Below are 14,213 nucleotides of genomic sequence, written 5' to 3'. Positions count from 1 at the left end.
AGGGCTTTGCAAGACAGCACACAGAAGGGCCACCAAGCTGCATGGTGCAAGTGCCTTGCCTCTCCTGCATGGGGGAAGGCTCTCTTCCTCCCCACCCCTGGGGACACAGCAACCCTGCCAGAACCTACTGAACTCCATCACGAGCCAGAAAGGATCAGCCTTAGAAAACTGGCAGCAAATAGCTCTTGCTTAACATCCATAAATACTTTTATATTTATATACATGTGCACACACTCATATGCAAAGAGAAGCTTCATGCAGAGCTCAAAAATTGCTGGCGGTTTACTTAACCATTAATTGAGACCAGAAAAAAATCCTGAACAGAATATATTTTGCTAAACAGAAACCCAGCTGTCAATGCTTCAGCAATTTCAGATAAAGAAGGTGATGTTTTCAGGAAAAAGCAGCAGCTCAAACACTAAAGCTTTCATCTAAACTTTTTGGACTTCAGATTGCAGATACACTGTGATGCTACTTCGGTTTCTGCAAAAGATTATTTTTGTTGGTGCACAAGCATTGGTAAAGCCATGAAATCAATAGGTAAAAACCCATACTTCAATCATGCCAGTCAGTTTGTAAGTTACTTTGTTTTGCCAAGACTGATTTTTTCTACCAGTTCCATAAGGAAGTTCCCATATACTGTTCATCACAGTAAGATTCTAATCAAACCAGGAAATCAATAAACAGTATAATTCCCAATCAAAGGAAGTATCTTCAAAGAGCACATGAAAGTTTTTGAGATTTAAAGGTCTTGGAATTTATAAATAAAAACCGTTGAGAGCTCTACAAAACTGAGCAGAGCTTAGTTCCTCCAACATCACTACTGACTGTAAAGAACTTTTCAAGGAAGATCATTACCAGTATTAATTATCATTTATTTAAAAAAGAACTAAAAAAATTCATGTAGCTATAGGATACATACAACTGCACACACATCTCACAGGAAGAAAGGAATTGAACCCACAGGATGTCTAACTAACCTGTAGTGTCTCAGCTGAGCTGTTTATAGGATCTCCCATAAAATTAAACTGAATGTCAAGACAGATTCATGCAGTCCATCTTGCAAGACAGTTTTTGAAAGCTGATATAGAACATTATGATGAGACATATGTAATCTGCAGGAAAGTTTGGAGTCAGTAACAAAGAAATATGTATTATTTTTAAGCAGAAAGTCCTTAGATAAACTCTGAGCTGTACTATTTCTCACCCAACTTGTTCACTTTGTAGCAAAATGATATTGGGGTCCACAGTAATAATATTCAGGTAAGAATCCTTCACCATCACTGATAATAGAAAAAAGCACCTGTCAGATTTAATGGATTCCTCAAATCAGCAGTGGGATGACATCATCATAAACATAAGTGAATTGACATAATCAACCACAGCTACCATTTTTTCCTGCGATCCCTAACCTGTCTAGATTTCTTCCTCCATTCTTCTCTCATATAGGCAGATTGCTCATACTCATTCTTTGTTGCAGTCATGGGCCAGGGTACAAACCCCAGGCAGGATCACAGACCCACAGCTCCCTCCCCCTACCCAGCAGATTGTGAAATGTTTATGGCCTGGCTCTTATGGCTCTAGAGGTGCTGAATGGCCTTTTCCCCCCTCCAGGTCTCAGCTCCTGATGGGCAGCTACAGACCAACTTTTAGCCGGTTTGGTCCGTAGTCGCGGATTTTATTGCCCAGTTTGTCTCTTCAGCTCACATTTTTAAGCTCCAGAGTAGATTTTTCCCTGGGTAACACTCTGCAGCTCAAAGAACTCTTCTGGTTTTTATTACATCCTTAGTGATTAAAGGGATATTTAAACCTCACAATGCTCCCTGCTGTGAATATAAAAGCCTAGCATCATTTTGGATAGATGTATTTAGAAAAATAAATTAAAAATTAGCCCTACTATAGCAGACAAATGCTTCTAAGTTGTTAAGCACACCAGGCACTTGAATGATAAAAATACATGGTTGCAATTCCTTGAGAATGGCATGGCTCTGAGATCTCTGAACAGTTAATACAGACAAGTTCCACTTGGACTGATAGCAACAGAAGTGTGCAATGACCGTGTTACACTGAAAACCCTGGATTTCATCTACTTCGACATAAATGACTGAGATTTCTTCTCTCTAACCTAACTAACACACACAAAATAGGTACCATTCTTAAATACACAATCTTTGCTTTTGTGATGGCAAAATTGGTTTTAAATGACTGGCACTTCACAGCCTAATCTATGCCTGTCAACCAAATGTAGATACAAACAATTAATGTAAATTCCACAACAATACTGAAATTCTGCCAAGAGGAGTGCTGGGAAGTGTGCAGGAGCAAATCAGTCATATTTGAGAGCAAGCACCCCTTGTGAGCACAGATTAGACGGTTATCAATAATGAGGTCACTGGTTTTGCCACCCCCTAATACTGCAGTTACTGGTTTAAGCTGCTGCAGGTAGCTACTGTTGGGGTCAGGTTTGGTGAGAGTTCAGTCTGCCTGCAGTGCAGGGTTGGACTCACTGCCAAGGACTCACAGCACTTCTCCTCGCTGCTAGCTTGCTTCACTGCTTGGCGCTGCTCAGTTTCTTCCTCTTAATACAAAGAAAAAACCAGCCCAGCCCTACTCTTACAGGGTGCAAGAAATGCTCACACTCGTGCATCTACTCCAGCAAGCGCCTCATGGCCCATCCTGACCTTCCACTGATGCTTTTTGCATGACTGAGGCATTTAGAAAGGAGCTTTCCTGCTTGGATTCTCTGTTGTCTACTATTACATTGACTCACATTGCAGCCATTCCTTCAGACAGCATTTTCAAGAAACCCATAGAACCTCACTCATCTGTGTGACTTCTACACTTCTGCCAAGTTGTACTGAAACCAGGAAACTGGGTTAAAATAACTATTAGGAGGGAAAAACAGGCAGCAAAATTCAGCAAGTTTTTAGATAAGTTTCACATATACTTGTTAAAGACTAGTCATGACAGGACAATTCAGTGTTTAATTTTCCTGCCTCTCCACTATGTTCCTGCCACATGAATTCTGGGTGATCAAGAGCTAACCTGAAGCAATCTCAGAAGAAGAAATGTTGAGAACACTCCTGCACTTACTCTGGGGAATACCCCACTACAATTGCCTGAGGTTTCAAAGGCTTCTACTGGAAAAAGCTGTGGCAAAATTTCATTCCAGAATTCTACAGTTTATTATGTTTAAAGTAGGAAAAATGATCAATTATACTAATAGTATAGATAATATAAATTAAATCAATTAACTTTAAATTATATATACTCTAACTTAACAGTGTCAAGAGTCCAAATTCCTGCCCACCTCTTGCTCCCTCTTTATGCACATTTTACCTTGAGAGATGTTCCCTTGTTGCATGCAAAGTCAAAGATGGATGGAGTGAAAAAACAGAGATGAAAAAGGTCACATTGGATTTGTGATAGGTTTCACGGCCATAAAAATAATTTCTAGGAATGCAAAAGGCAGCTATAGTGCTCCAGGGTAAGATGCAGGCATCTGTGCTGGTTAGCACCACATGGAATCTGGGCAGGTATTTGTGCACCAAATACAAAATGAGCTAGAGCCAAAGACAACAAAAGCAATGGGAAGGACTGAACAAGGGTATCAAACCTGCTTGCATCCTGCAGTCAGCTATAGTTTTAGGTAAGTTGGTAGTATTCTACTTCATTTTCAAATAACTGTTCATGGACCAGAGGGAGCCTACCAGATTCAGTGGAGAATTTATGACAGCAGCCTGGGAGAACTGGTTTAGCTTATCAAAAACCTGAGGCAAAAATTTGAAATCTAAGCCCATTCATGGTCCCCCATTATGTCTTTCTGACCTCTTTGCCTTGTGTTTCCTCTCCAGGACGGAACTACTGCTTCTCCTCCCTTTGCATCGTATTGTCAAGGAGTTTAACTGCTGACTTCTGTAGTTCCTCGTCCTAGCCTTCAGATTTTCTCTTAAGAGTTGCTTTGTATCACTTAAACTTCTTTTCAGTGATGTTCAGCCATATCCACCTGTAAAAGATACAGTAATATTAAGGAGGCTACAATATAGAGTTCATACATTTTTTTGCAGTAAGTGTGATGCTTTTGTTTCCAACGAGGAAACAAAAGCAGCTAAATATAACCACAGGATGCATATGTGAAAAAAGTATAGAGCTGAGCAGCGAAGTGGCAGGGCTACTTTCTGTTAGTCTACTGTAAAATAAACTGGTAAAAATACATGTAATTCTTATCACCTCATTATCAAAGCTACTGGAAAACTTGAGGGAGACTGGATGAACTGAACATCAGAAAAGATTTAAAAGTCGGTAAGTAAAGCTTCACTGATGGCTCTGTGCGCAAAGAAGAAATGAACATGTCTGCAGCGTGTAAACATACAGGTGACAGAGAAATTAATGTGCTACAAAGTGGTATAATTATCTTCTTTAGTAGGGATGAAAATGAGAGAGAAGCGATTTGAGCATCCAGGAAAAAAAATACTGGCTGTGCAAGGGCAGCCTGTTCAAAGAATAGCAGGCAAAATCCTTACTGTTTTAGACTTTTAAATGAGTTTTGCACAATCCAGTGGTATTGCAGAGAACAATCTTGCCTTTGCATGAGCTGCAAAGAAGGCTCTGAGATACCTGCTCATCTCTTATTCCTGTGATTTTCTGAATGAATACTAAATGACTTCTGGGACCACAAAGAAGAATGTATGTTCCACTGGCACACAGACAGACCGCTTCCCGGCGGCACATAACCAGGGCTGGTTTATTGACTGTGGATTACAGCACTACACATCCAACACAGATTCAAGCAGAAGGAAATGTCCAGGCTTTTCTTACATGATCACATCGCTTCAGAGCTTTACTGGTGATCTTAATTCTCTGGAAGGAGACCGTTTCTTTCTTCCAGTGACTCCTGAGAGCTGAAGAAACTGGGTGAAGCATCTGGGGAAAGGGGGATCAGCCTTCTCAACAGCTTCTCACTTGCAGTGGCCATTGTCCAAAGGTATGATGTTCATCAGCATCAGGGAGACAGAGTGAGGGTCCAGGCCTGAAGCCAGCAGTTGCAAGGTGGAAGCATATATCTGCACAACAGGAGAGAGCAGAACTGAGTGTTATCACTTCAGGAACGATACTAGAACTTACCTAGTGCTCCACTGAGAAGTACAGAAAAAGTACAACTGCCAACAGAACATACTGGACAGCTAACACAACACAGTCTTCCTCTCTGCCCATTCCCTTCATCTTCATTTGTCTCTTGGGACAGTACCTCTGCCTTTCCTGCGAGATAATTTGTTCACACCGTACACTGATACATTTCAAATCTGCCCAAGCTTTTTAAGAAGGCTCCAGAGCTGGAGGGAAGGAGTAAGAGTGCAAACCAAGTGAAATGCAAAAAGAAAAAAAATCTTTCACACTCAAGTTTGAACCTCAATAACAACCCTGAGCAGTGGTTAGGCCTGCTTTTTGTTCAGAATCTTGAGATGGAGACCCAGTGTCAATTAACAGGAAATAAAGTACAACAATCAGGCTGAATTTTCGCCACAAGATTTTCTGCTAGAAGTTTAGGTCTCATAGTATATATACAACTAATTTACTACACAGTGGGGAAAAAAATTAATAGACTGTGCATACTTCTGCCATTGGTATGCTCTTGCTGGGCTCAGTGGTCCTGCCATCAGCTTCTGTACCTAGCTGAGGATTTACAAAAATAAAATCCTGTATTTCCACACATCATAATTCACAAAAGACCAGCTACTGACTCCTAAGGGAGGTGTGACTGCAATTTAAATGTTGCTGAGCCTGGTAGCACTCCCAGGCCAAGGCCAGAGTGATGGGAAAGGTGACAAGTTATTGAGCCACTGGGTTTCATTTCCCAAGAAGTGCCTTTGGATGACAGTGGAGATACACTAAAGCAGTGAGCCATTGTGTTAGGGCTGACAGAAGATTGATCCATGGATGAAAGCAGCAGTTTCTCTTCAATTCTGAAGCACAAAGTTAACTAGCTGCTCTCCTCTCTGCTTTCAAAAAGCTCCAAACAGCCCTCAAGGGAGGAGAAAGGACTTCAGTTTACACAAACCATGCCTACTTAGTTTAACTCATGCACAGTGTTCATGATTCACCAAGTCATTCTCCGTGTCCTGACAAACTCCTGCCATGGGCAGCTCCTTCCTCCTTCCATCACAGCTTTCTTTTTTACCCCTTGTTACCCAAGAGCAGTCCAGAAACAGAACTTTCCCCCATGCTGAAAAGTCTTCTTTGAGGAATCCAACCCAGGGCTGTTCTTGCCACAAACAACTGGGATGGACAATACCTCCCTCCCTTTTGTTTCAGCCCTAATGTGCACGAAGGTGCCAGACTCAGCTTTGCAAACTGAAGTCTTTTTTTCCAGAACTGATTTAGCTCTGGCAGGGCAGTGGGTATGTCTCATGGACTCTAGAGAGGGATATGTCTGCCTTCGCCCGGTGAGGTCAACCTTGAGAATGACTTCCCACCTTTTGCTATCTGGCTTGCGTAGAAATGCAGCAAACCCATTGACTCATTGTTTCAAGGGGACTGCAGAGAAGAAAAACTCACATACGGAAGAGTATTTAGGACGGGAACATGTCAGGTTCTGGTTTAGCATTTACTGCCTGAATTTTTTCTTGCCTGAAGACAAATGAAAATATACTTGAGAAATACAGGTTCTTTTCCCATTTGCAACCAGGATCAGGAAAGTCATAATAAAGAAATCATTACTGCTACCTGTATGCCCTAACTGACCAGCTCCGGCTCCTGCAGTGCAGCCATTGTCAATGGTTTTGTGATACAAGGGATTACAAACAGTTTCTGCGCAACATCCACATTAGTCATTTCTCTCCTGCATTAGATGAAACAGTGACAATGAGCCTATAGGCAGATTATCACAGTTAAAAAGTTTTCTGACCCGTCTGGCCTCAAGGTTTGTTTTCCATCCTCAAAGTAAAATGGAAACTTGCATCTCACTAACATTTTACTCAGACAGTACTAAAGGTATTTAAGCCTCCATCTACTCAGACAGTACTAAAGGTATTTAAGCCTCCATCTATTTCTGTTTACAGAGGTGAAAGTTATGCTAATGGCTGAAGCTAGCACAGGAGACTATTATTCTCAAGCAAACTCTCTCTTGGCTGAAGAACACTGGCTTTCCTGAAGGCAGTCCTGCCCTAGCTTTTCCAGGGCTTCTTCAGAAATGGAATTAGGCCCTTAAGAGAGCTGTCATTTAAATGTATCTGCCAGTAAGAGGTCATCTTAAATAAACCTCAATGTAACAAGTTTTTCTTCAGCAAATAAACCAGAATTCAGCAAAAATAAAAGCAGCAAAGCCAACCTTCTCCCCCCGCGCAAACATCACCATCCACCAGGCAAAATACTAAATCTACATCAGCAAGGAAATACTCTCAAAACAACAGTATCACAGCAGTAACATCTTCGGCTTTGGAAATGTGTTACCTTGATGTTTATATAGCCACAGGAGACCATTCAACAATGGCAATGTGTTAATTCTATTGACATTATCGCTCAAATTCAGTCACAGGGGTTGGCGAATTCTTTTTTTACATGGCTCTTTCATCTGAAAGAGAATAAAGCAGGACATAATGGATGGTTAGTAACATATTGTTAAATGGTTACAAGACACAGGAAACTTCAGCTGGGGAATGGGAAAAACCTAAAAAATCCAAGTAAGCCTTGACTAGAAAAAAAAGACTTAGTTTTGCTGCATGGAATTATCCCATTTCCTCAGCAATCAGAGCTAAGGACTCTCCAAAAAACTAGATGTGTTCTGCACTTACATGAGCAGACACTTGTTAGTCTTCAGAATTCTGTTCATGGGAAGCAGTGTTATTCACCATGACAAAAACACAGGTGACTTTCTGTGTTGCTCTTGCTTAACTCAACTATGGGAACGGTTCCTAGCAGATATTAATTCACTCAAAATTTAAAAAAGCCATAGTTTTAACTAAAATCTATTAGAAGATAAAATTATAAACAATTTAAGATATATAAAAATGTCCTAGCTTCAAATTCAGTGGCCATTTTGGGGTGGGTTTTTTGGACAAGTAGTTTCCATTTTATGGAAATCGAAAATGGAAGAGAAATGCTTAATTGAAAAACTCACCTGCTAGTGGGAAATTCAGTTCTTTTGAGCCTTATGATTTAACCAACAAATCAATGGTGTTATTACAAAATAGCTGCAGAAAGTGAACATTGTCAAAGCCCAGATACAGAACCACCAAGAATGAGCCAGCTTCTAGTCCATCACATTCAGTAAATATCACCAGTTCTGCTGCTACTGTTCTGAAAGCCACCAGGGTTTCCTTGCTGGGATAGTATCAACCACTGAGAATGGGGGAGAAAAGCTGTTAAAGCAAGTGATATTTCTAATAAACACCCTGCCCCAGGGATCACACAAAGACAGGTATCGCTAAATAGAACTCATTTTATGATTTCCTTTCCTGAAACGCACGCAGATAGTGCCAGCTGCTCTTCGAAGTCCATCTGTATGTCATAGCAACTACAATTTCAGGGAGAATTAATTGGGGAATTTTGATCTCCTTAGTACTGCTTTCAAGTTAACACAGTACAATTTTAAAACTAGTTTGTTTCTGTTTACTCTGACTGATTTGTTATCAAAACCTCACATTACATTGTCATTTTATTTGCATAACCTACCATACCCAAGCCTATTCTTTATAGCCACTCGGTTTCCCACAATTTTCATTTGGGCTGAAGCTTTTACCAGCAGACATAATTCCACCTTTCTTTGGCCTTTTGCACTTTTCAGTGGTTAACTGTGAACTTTTGAGTTTGCACGTATTAAGGAAGTTAAGTTTATTTTAAAGCACCTGTTTTCAATGGAAATTTCAGTTGTAGAAATACTTCAGGTCACTGAAGAATTCGTACACAAAGTAAGCCTAGAGTGAAATACAAGCTGCTGATGCCCTTTGCTGTCTTCATTGAAATCAACAACAGTCATTGGCATTTAGGTACCTTGTTGAATCAGGCACATAATTGAGAAGAAACACTGTCCTCCTCCTCTCTCCCTCTTCCTCAGCAGACTCTCTGCACTTGGAAATAACGTTACCATATTTTCATATTCTTTACAGCTACTTTTCCATTGGTCTTCGTAGTACCACATAACACAACAGTTGCTACACTGTGCTGTCTTTGTATCTGAGTTGTCATTACTGAAATGTGAACATACACACAAACCAGGCATTATAATGGTAATGAAACATTTCTGAGTTTCGCTGAAATTGCAAGAAATTAATCTTATCAAAAAAGCAAATGCAGCAGGAGTGCATATAAGCACATACTATTTACTCTCCCTTACATTTTAATTGAATTATCAATTGTCTAAAAGTGAACTCATTAATTTAGATGGTACCATCTCCAGAGCAGTCATCTAAATTATGTGCAGTTGTTAAAGGACCTTGTGTCTGTCCCTTAGCAGCTGCCAATACACATGCCAGAGGAGCTCAGCCTGGGGAGTTGTTCTGCTCCTGCAAAGGGAGGGTTGCAGCGCTCAGAAGAGGCTGAGCACCTGCCATCCCAGCTGAACAGGGACATACTTGTGGCCGAGGGGGAAGCAGTGCAAGATACTGAGGGATTAAGATGACTCTAAGGCTGCAGGCTTTCTAGCAATCCTGCACTGCTTTCTCGTTTTTCATTTTAGGCTGAGAAAACCTGATACACCAACAACCTCCAAAGTACAGGCCTGGTAAAACTTGCTGTTGTAGGAGATTCTTTGCTCAGTTCATTGGAAGATGATTTTAGAGGCAATCTCATAGTTAAAATGTGAACTGACAGCACTGCCTAGATGCTAATGGCTAGTTCTAACTCCGCTGGCAGAATTCAAAGGCTTCTTTATGCCAGCAAAGCAAGGCGATCAACGGACCCAGGTTATCAGCAAGAAACTCCTGCACTACTTTTTGCAGCAATACTTTACGATGTGCAGTCCTGGGTTGTTATTACATTCAAGAAAGCCAAACTTAAAAATCATCCTGTACCACTGCTACTTTCTGTGAGACAACCTGTCAGACTCTCTGTTTTGCTCCCAGGAAAGCCCATTTACTTACTAAGTATAGGAAGCATTTCCAGCAGTGCTGTCTGTTGGGAAAGTCATAGCAGCACTGTTATTTGTTTGAACTTACACCGATTACTTGAGGCCACAGCATTGCAAATTGATGTTGTAAGCTCAGTAACTTCCACTATGGATTTCTAAACCTTTTTTTTTTTTCTTTCTAACCCACTCTAACTTAATGGAAATCTAATATACAGTCTAGACATTTCTAAGTGACAAATTTCCATATTCAAAATACTGCTTTCTGACATTCATATAGCACAGTGGTTTTCTATGTCGGCTCAATTAACAAGTTAAGCTATTCTTTGAGAATACATCTAGTGCCGTCTCTTAAGGGGAAATGAAAATGATCATTGCAATCTTACTGAAGAAGTTACACTTTATATATACATGCATTTAGAAGAGAAAGTGTGATTCTTCATACATTTTAGTGTGTAACTTAAGGAATTAAATCTCTGGTGTGACTTACATTTCAAGAAATCAAAGAACACTTCTGAAGTATGAAGCTTTTCTGCTCATACAACATCCTTTACTATTTATTTCTGAACAGTATGTGTTCAGTGCTATATTAGATATTAGTTCATTTAATGTATATTTGCAAATAAAACTCAGTTACGTGGTATTTCTTGTGAACAGCCCTCTGTATCTGTTAAACACCTCAGAGAAGTAAAAAGCAAAGAATATGAATATGTAGACCGGTTCTTAAGCTAACTGCAGTTACACGTAACAATTAAGCAGTAACAGAGGAAGCATTTTGTCTAAAATACCTTTGGCTTGCTACTTGGCTTTTCACTTGTACAGAATAATATCACTCTAACTAAAATTAAATTTAATACCATTCCAATGTGGTTCTCGTATGCTTATACCATATATCAGCTTTGTTCATATTCCATTTTACTGGAATTCACTGTTGTTCGCAGGATCTCTGCAAGAGAAGGCAGAGAAAAAAATAGGCTAAGAAATAAAAATTGAGAGGGGGATATATCCATGTCCAACCTGAGGGCAAAACCTACTTTTTACCATATACGTTGACTTGGGTTTAGATAGGCTGTTTCCTTCAATAAGACAACATACTTTTGACATTGTGAAGGTTCCTCCCACTGTGATTATATAATAGAATGCTTTTGTACCAAGCTACATACACAATCATTTCATTGCAGAGGTAAATCTTAAATGCAGGCAGAAGGGTGATTTTGCTTTTCCCCTTGGTAGAAGTGACTTTGTTTTTCTGATTCTGTAGTCAGTTCATGGCCTCAGCTCCATTTCACTATCCCATTTCATGCACATTTCTGTAAGTTGAGGACAGTACTTGATATTACCTCCTGGCTACTTTAAGTGAAAGACTGTTATACAAGATTTTTCCCAAGCTTGAAAGCTACATATTTATTCCATCATTTTCACACACATTTTTGTCCTTAATTAGAATTTTGCTTTAACAAAACCATCTCAAAACACTTTACAGATCCATTAGTTGCATGTTTGTCACATACTTTTGGGCACAGTCACACAGGTACAGACCCCATGCCACTGCAATGAACTAGGATTGAATTAATCAGCATTTAAAATGACAAAGCTGAAAGTACTATTTGAGCCCTTTTACACAAGATTAACTGTCAAAAGATAATCTTTCTCTCCCTCCTTATAATATGCTGTGCATTAAGAAAATGGAAAACACCCAGTAGGCTTTTTATAGGGGAACTAAACAAAAATTAAAAAAACAACAAAAAAAAAGGCACAGTTATGGGGCAAACAAATTACTTGCTTTTCACACAAATATAGTGGATTTGTTTTCCTGCTAAGTTGCAATATTATTGGTAACAAAGTGAGGTTGGGTTTTTTTTTCCCCCTTATGGCCACGAACATGAGATAGAATCCTTTAAATAGACTATGAGGATTCTCATTCCCTCTGCTTTGAGTAAGACTATATATTATGAAAAGGACTATGGCACAGCAGCAGAAGGCCCTTAGAATTAAGTGAGGTCAAACTCAGCAATGTAATTTAGTCTTTCAGAAGTTTAAAGAGAGATCCTGGTCATCCATTTTAGGGTTTGGTGTTAGGTGGGGGTTGGGGTTTTTCCCTTTTTTTTTTTTTTTAACTTCCCTTTTTCTTCTCTGTCCTAGGGCCCCCTCTAGCGCTACCAGAGCAGACAGTGTAGCTCCCCAATGACAAGGGATGAACTTTGGGCACACAGCTCTATAGAGATGCGCTCACAGCCTTGAGACTGCACTCCAGCCAGACCTGCCATTTGCCTTGTTCTTATTCATACATGACATTTTATTAGGGATAAATCCATCCATAGGACAGAAAATATTTTTGAGATAATATACAGAAAAGCCCCTTAACATCCATCATTACTGTGCTGTTGCATCAGAGCATTGCAAGGTAGCTATCCCAGCCTGCGCTGGAGCCTCTGCATCTAAAAACACGGCAAACAGCTCGTGTGCTTGGTACAGCTTGTGGGACTAGCATGGAGGGGCAGGGGGAATCAATCAAACATGCACATTCCATATACAGTCTCTAGGCTCCAGCTCTTTCTTTTAAGGGTCAGCTGCGGCCAAAATAAATCCACAGGCAGCAAGATACCCACATCACATGAATAAAGTTGCACAGAGGTCAGTGAGCTCTAAGACAACTTTGAAGACGGTGGAACAAAGGTTCTGGAGTTTCCTAACAAGTGATAGGGTGTCATCCTCATACATGCATTAGAAAAACAATAGCAGGAACAAAAATGTCTATCCAAGGAGAGATGTGTCTTTAAATCTCTGGTGATATTTGCCTGGAGTCTTCAAGTTTTCACCTGAAAGAGCCATTCAAGTGAAGAGAAGTCATCCTCCAGAAGCCAACAAACCTCAGATGCTGGTCTGTTACCCTTTGCAATGCTACTACCTGTTGCAGTGTGCCCTGCAACAACAGCTGAGTGTCCCACAGGGAAGTTCCCACAAAGGCATAACTTCGGTTCATAAAGCCTGTAGTACAGTACCCCGAGGTTACACCCAAAATCCTGACACATGCTTCAAAGCTTAGTATTAGTGGAATCCTAGTCATCAACTAGAAGAAAGGGAAAGATGGCAATTAACACTCAACACCTACACTTAAGTTCTTACCATCGTCTTCAACTGCAAGAACAAAGCTTCTTCATCCCAGATTTAGATGGTTAAGAGATCACAAAACTTATGTCCACTGCTTTTTCTCCTGAGCATCTCAACTCATTTACCCTGCCACTTTTTTCCTTAAAAAAATATGACAAGCATTTGCAGGAACAGAAATGAGCTATGCTTGATTTGTAACACTGTACACACAAGCTACGTACACCACAGATTTTTCACCTCCGTTGAAATATCAACACCAATGCTGAAACCAGAGTATTGAATGTAACAAAGGTGTGATCCCACCCTGGATGGTAAGACTTAGTCTATTCTCACCTGGCCCCTCTGTTTCCATTCAGTCCATTTTGTTTCCTAATGAGCTTCAGCTGCCATGCCTTCCTCATCTTTTCCTGGTCCCTTTCTCCCTGACCATATGGTGTTTATTTTGGCTGCAAAAGACATTGATTTCATTATTCATGAGGAAATCTCATTCTAATTTTAAAAAAAACATCCAAGAGACAACAACAGACAATCCATAGTACATGATAAAAATAACGAAGATACTCTGTATCTTCCTTGATTCGGTATTTTGGTTGTGGAATGAAACATCAGTAGCTTTTGAAGAACAGCATTTTTCAGACAGTGGGCAGAAGCCACTAGTAACAGCTGTGCCCAACTAAATCAGTTCTTAGTAGAACACTAGTCCTTGCCTCAGAGATACATTCTCAATGGTCTTAACTATACATAGATTATATAATCCTTGTGCCAGAAAATGAAATTACATTAAACACAGCCAAATCCCAGTACTATATACCTTAACAATGGTGATCAGTGAAAGATCTCAGGTATAAAAACAATGCCCAATAACAGCACAGAAAGTGCATCAACTATCCACAAATTATTCTCAATAACTAATTCAAAGTAATTTCTCTTTCCACGTGCTTTGGAACAAAAATATTTTTTATTTGCCTGAAAGGCTTAACAGTTTGGCTTTTCAGCAGCCAAAAAGGATTTGCTTTTTAACCAATTACAGACAGGGTGGGAG

General features: G+C 40.0%; 1 protein-coding gene across 2 annotated transcripts in view; it reads right to left on the bottom strand.

Moving 5' to 3' along the window:
• Positions 1 to 14,213, bottom strand: part of LOC102050994 (T-box-containing protein TBX6L) — a 33,029-nt gene extending 18,816 nt beyond the window's left edge. Inside the window, exons 1-5 of one of the 2 annotated variants that reach the window (XM_027813940.2) lie at positions 8,117 to 14,213; positions 7,450 to 7,570; positions 6,724 to 6,838; positions 4,819 to 5,063; positions 3,829 to 4,006 (exon numbers count right to left, since the gene is read on the bottom strand). The gene's annotated coding sequence lies outside the window, so the exon portion shown is untranslated. Of the gene's footprint in view, positions 1 to 3,828; positions 4,007 to 4,818; positions 5,064 to 6,723; positions 6,839 to 7,449 lie in introns of both variants that reach the window. The other variant, XM_055704816.1, reaches the window with a different exon arrangement.

This window comes from Falco cherrug, chromosome 1 (assembly GCF_023634085.1).
Source record: "Falco cherrug isolate bFalChe1 chromosome 1, bFalChe1.pri, whole genome shotgun sequence".
NCBI classification, from domain to species: Eukaryota; Metazoa; Chordata; class Aves; order Falconiformes; family Falconidae; genus Falco; species Falco cherrug.
The sequence above is the reverse complement of the archived record's forward strand: the minus strand, read 5'-3'. Positions and strand labels throughout refer to the sequence as shown.